Below are 5,594 nucleotides of genomic sequence, written 5' to 3' on the forward strand. Positions count from 1 at the left end.
GAAAATCTGTGTGCATGATAGCTTAAATATTAGAAATGAGCAATCTGGTAAGAGTAATAATAGGGGGCAGAGCCAAGATGGCGGATAGTGAGGACGTGCACCGTAGTTTGGGAAAATAAAATTTCATAAAAGTGGAATTACTGTAGCCTCAGGAAAAGACTCAAGAAAAAAACTGCAGAGGAAACGCTTCTGGATCTAGTGGATGTGACACAGAGGACCTACAGGGAGCCCACTGCGTGGAAACCCAACCGCGGGAGACGAGCCGCAGAATCTCGCCAGCATGGGAACAAACAGAAGGTAAGACAAAGACGTCAGAAACCCGAGACATTGAGGGGGGAAAAACAGAGGTCTCTCTCTTCACTCACTGAGCAAAACAAAGAGCAGGTGCCATTTTATATATGTAAAGGGCCACCAACGAGTTCACAAACTCAGTAACTTTGGAACTTTGGTGAAACTTGAGAACACATTGAGGGCTGCATAAACTCTTTGTGTGGTCCCAGGGGTAGATCAAACAAATACTCACAGAGGCCAGATTTCAGCTACCCTCAATTCCATTCACCTGTGCCGAATTACTTCCCAACTGAGTAAAAAAAAAAAAAGAGAGAGAGAGAGTGATCCAGCAAGGAGCAAGGGAGAGAACAATCTGGGTGAGTCACTTTTTGCACAGCCTTAAACCTGAAGAATCAAGCGGAGCTCTCTGGCCACACCCATCACAGCCTCTAAGGATCCATCAAAGCAGACAGCCCACTTAGAGGCATAGCATAAGGAGAAAAAAACACCACAGCCAAAAAAAAATACCATAAATTATCTCCAACATGCCAAACAACAAACATAGAAACTGAGGTAACAAGAGCAAGGAAGACACTATGATGCTCCCAAATGAACAAGACACCCCAATCCAAGATTAGGAAGATGAAGAGATAGAGGAAATGCAAGAAGTGGAACACAAAAAATTGATAAGAACATTAAGAAGTTCTCAAAAACAAATTCTTGAACTACAGAAATCCTTAATGGACAAGATAGAAAATCGCTCTCGTGAAAATGAAATATTAAGGAGGAATCAAAATGAAATGAAACAACTAGTAGAACAAGAAACTGTGATAGTGACAAAAAACCACAATGAAAGGAACTAGATAGATCAAATGACAAACACATTAGAGAGCCTTAAAAACAGAATGGGTGAAGCAGAAGAGAGAATATCGGAATTAGAAGACAGAGAACAGGAAAGGAAACTGTCAAATCAAAGAAAAGAAGAAGAAATCAGAAATCTAAAAAATACTGTCAGGAATCTACAGGATACTATTAAAAAATGCAACATTCAGGATCTAGGAGTTCCTGAAGGCATGGAGAGGGAGAAAGGATTAGAAGGCCTTTTTAGTGAGATACTAGCAGAAAATTTCCCAGGTTTGGAGAAGGACAGAGACATCCTAGTACAGGAAGCTCATAGAACCCCTAGTAAACATGACCAAAAGAGATCCTCACCACGACACGTCATAATCAAATTCACCACAGTGAAACACAAAGAAAAGATCCTAAAATGTGCAAGAGAGAAAATGTCAGATTACTCTCAGAGGATCTCCAATTAGACTCACAGCTGACTTCTCATCAGAAACCCTACAAGCCATGAGAGAATGGCGAGATATAGGCCAGGTACTAAGAGAGAAAAACTGCCAGCCCAGAATATTATATCCTGCAAAGCTCTCATTTGTGAATGAAGGTGAAATAAAGACCTTTCAGAGCAAACAGAAACTGAAAGAATTTGTCACCACTCGTCCAGCCCTGCAAAAGATGCTTAAGGATGTGTTACATACAGAAACACAGAAACACAGTAACCAATATGAAAGAAGATAAAGGAAGGAAACCTCACAGCAAATGATCACAGGAGTCTCAAACCAGATATTAGAAAAAATCTTTGGCAAATGACAGGGCAAAGTTACTCCTTCTCAATAATCACATTGAATGTTAATGGCTTGAACTGTCCAGTTAAAAGACACCGATTGGCTGATTGGGTTAAGGAACAAAACCCATCTTTTTGCTGCTTACAAGAAACTCATCTTTCCAACAATGATCCATACAGACTGAAAGTGAAAGGCTGGAAAAATATATACCATGCCAACAGAAATGAAAAAAGAGCGGGCGTAGCCATCTTAATATCGGACAACATAAACTTTACCACAAAAACTGTCAGGAGAGACAAAGAGGGGCACTATTTAATGATTAAGGGATCCATTCAACAGGAAGATATAACGATTATCAATGTATATGCACCTAATCACAGGGCACCAGCTTATTTAAAAGACTTGTTAAGGGACTTAAAGGGAGACTTAGACCCCAATACAATAGTACTGGGGGACTTCAATGCTCCACTCTCAGAGATAGACAGATCAACAGGACAGAAGATCAACAAGGAGACAGTAGATTTAAATGACACTATAGCCCAAATGGATCTAACAGATATCTACAGAACATTTCATCCTACACCTAAGGACTTTACATTCTTCTCAGCAGTACATGGAACCTTCTCTAGGATTGACCACATACTAGGCCATAAAGCATGTCTCAGCAAATTCAAAAGAATTAGAATCATACCATGCAACTTCTCAGAGCACAAAGGAATGAAGTTGGAAATTAGCAACTCGGGAATCCCTAGAGCACGTGCAAACACATGGAGATTGAACAACATGCTCCTGAATGAACAATGGGTCATAGAAGAAATTAAAAGAGAAATCAAAAATTTTCTGGAAGTAAATGAGGATAACAGCACAACATACCAAAACCTATAGGATACAACAAAAGCAGTGTTAAGAGGAAAGTTTATATCAATAGGTGCCTACATCAAGAAATTGGAAAGGCACCAAATAGATGAGCTTTCAAGTCATCTCAAGGATCTAGAAAATCTGCAGCAAACCAAACCCAAACCCAGTAGGAGAAGAGAAATAATTAAAATCAAAGAAGAAATCAACAGGATTGAATAAAAAAGAAAAACATTACAAAAAATCAGCCAAACGAGGAGCTGTTTTTTTGAAAAAATAAACAAAATTGACACCCCATTGGCCCAACTAACTAAAAAAAGAAGAGAAAGACCCAAATCAATAGGATCAGAGATCAAAAAGGAAACGTAACAACAGACACCACAGAAATAAAAAGAATCATCAGAAATTACTACAAGGACTTGTATGCCAGCAAACAGGGAACTCTATCAGAAATGGACAGATTCTTGGACACATACAACCTACCTAAATTGAGCCAGGAAGACCTAGAAAACCTAAACAGACCCATAACTGACACAGAAATTGAAACAGTAATAAAGGCCCTCCCAACAAAGAAAAGCCCAGGACCAGATGGATTCACTGCTGAGTTCTACCAGACATTTAGAGAAGAACTAACTCCAATTCTTCTCAAACTATTCAAAACAATCGAAAAAGAGGGAATCCTCCCAAATTCTTTCTATGAAGCCAGCATCACCTTAATTCCTAAGCTGGAAAAAGATGCAGCATTGAAAGAGAATTACAGACCAATATCCCTGTTGAACATAGATGCAAAAATACTCAATAAAATTCTGGCCAATAGAATGCAACAACACATCAGAAAGATCATCCACCCAGACTAAGTGGGATTGATCCCTGGTATGCAGGGATGGTTCAATGTTCGTGAAACAATCAACGTAATACACTACATTAACAGACTGCAGAAGAAAGACCATATGATTCTCTCAATAGACACAGAGAAAGCATTTGATAAAATACAACACCCTTTCATGATGAAAATTCTAAGCAAACTGGGTATGGAAGGAACATTCTTCAATACAATCAAAGCAATATATGAAAAACCCACTGCCAACATCCTATTGAATGGGGAAAAGTTGGAAGCATTTCCGCTGAGATCTGGTACCAGACAGGGATACCCACTCTCACCACTGCTATTCAATATAGTTCTGGATGTTTTGGCCAGAGCTATTAGGCAAGAAAAAGAAATTAAAGGGATACAAATTAGGAAGGAAGAACTCAAACTATCCCTCTTTGCAGATGATATGATTCTTTATTTAGGGGACCCAAAGAACTCTACTAAGAGACTACTGGAACTCATCGAAGAGTTTGGCAAAGTAGCAGGATATAAAATCAATCCACAAAAATTAACAGCCTTTGTATACACAGGCAATGCCACGGCTGAGGAAGAACTTCTAAGATCAATCCCATTCACAATAGCTACAAAAACAATCAAATACCTTGGAATAAAACTTAATCAAGGACGTTAAAGATCTCTATGATGAAAACTACAAAACCTTACAGAAAGAAATAGAAGAGGATACCAAAAAATGGAAAAATCTTCCATGCTCATGGATTGGAAGAATCAATATCATCAAAATGTCTATTCTCCCAAAAGCAATTTATACATTCAATGCAATACCAATCAAGATACCAAAGACATTCTTCTCAGATCTGGAAAAAATGATGCTGAAATTCATATGGAGACACAGAAGACCTCGAATAGCCAAAGCAATCTTGTCCAACAAAAACAAAGCCAGAGGCATCACAATACCAGATTTCAGGACATACTACAGGGCAGTTGTTATCAAAACAGCACGGTACTGGTACAGAATCAGATGGATAGACCAATGGAACAGAATAGAAACACCAGAAATCAATCCAAACATCTACAGCCAACTTATATTTGATCAAAGATCCAAAACTAATCCCTGGAATAAGGACAGTCTATTCAATAAATGGTGCTGGGATAATTGGATTTCCACGTGCAGAACCTTGAAGCAAGACCCATACCTGTCACCTTACACAAAAATTCACTCAACATGGATTAAAGACTTAAATCTACAACCCAAAACCATCAAATTATTAGAGAGCATTGGAGAAACCCTGCAAGATATAGGTACAGGCAAAGACTTCTTGGAAAAGACCCCAGAAGCACAGGCAGTCAAAACCAAAATTAACATTTGGGATTGCATCAAATTGAGAAGTTTCTGTACTTCAAAAGAAATAGTCAGGAAAGTGAAGAGGCAATCGAGAGAATGGGAAAAAATATTTGCAAACTATACTACAGATAAAGGGTTGATAACCAGAATCTACAAAGTAATCAAGAAAATCCACAACAACAAAACAAACAAGCACTTAAGAAATGGGCCAAGGACCTCAATAGACATTTTTCGAAAGAGGAAATCCAAATGGCCAACAGACACATGAAAAAATGTTCAAGATCACTAGCAATCAGAGAAATGCAAATCAAAACCACAATGAGGATTCACCTCACCCCAGTGAGAATGGCTCACATTCAGAAATCTACCAACAACAGATGCTGGAGAGGATGTGGGAAAAAAGGGACACTAACCCACTGTTGGTGGGAATGCAAACTGGTTAAGCCACTATGGAAGTCAGTCTGGAGATTCCTCAGAAGCCTGAACATAACCCTACCATACAACCCAGCCATCCCACTCCTTGGAATTTACCCAAAGGAACTTAATTTGGCTAATAAAAAAGCCATCTGCACATTAATGTTTATTGCAGTTCAATTCACAATAGCTAAGACCTGGAACCAACCCAAATGCCCATCAACAGTAGACTGGATAAAGAAATTATGGGACA

Source organism: Lepus europaeus, unplaced genomic scaffold (genome assembly GCF_033115175.1).
Source record: "Lepus europaeus isolate LE1 unplaced genomic scaffold, mLepTim1.pri SCAFFOLD_34, whole genome shotgun sequence".
NCBI lineage: Eukaryota > Metazoa > Chordata > Mammalia > Lagomorpha > Leporidae > Lepus > Lepus europaeus.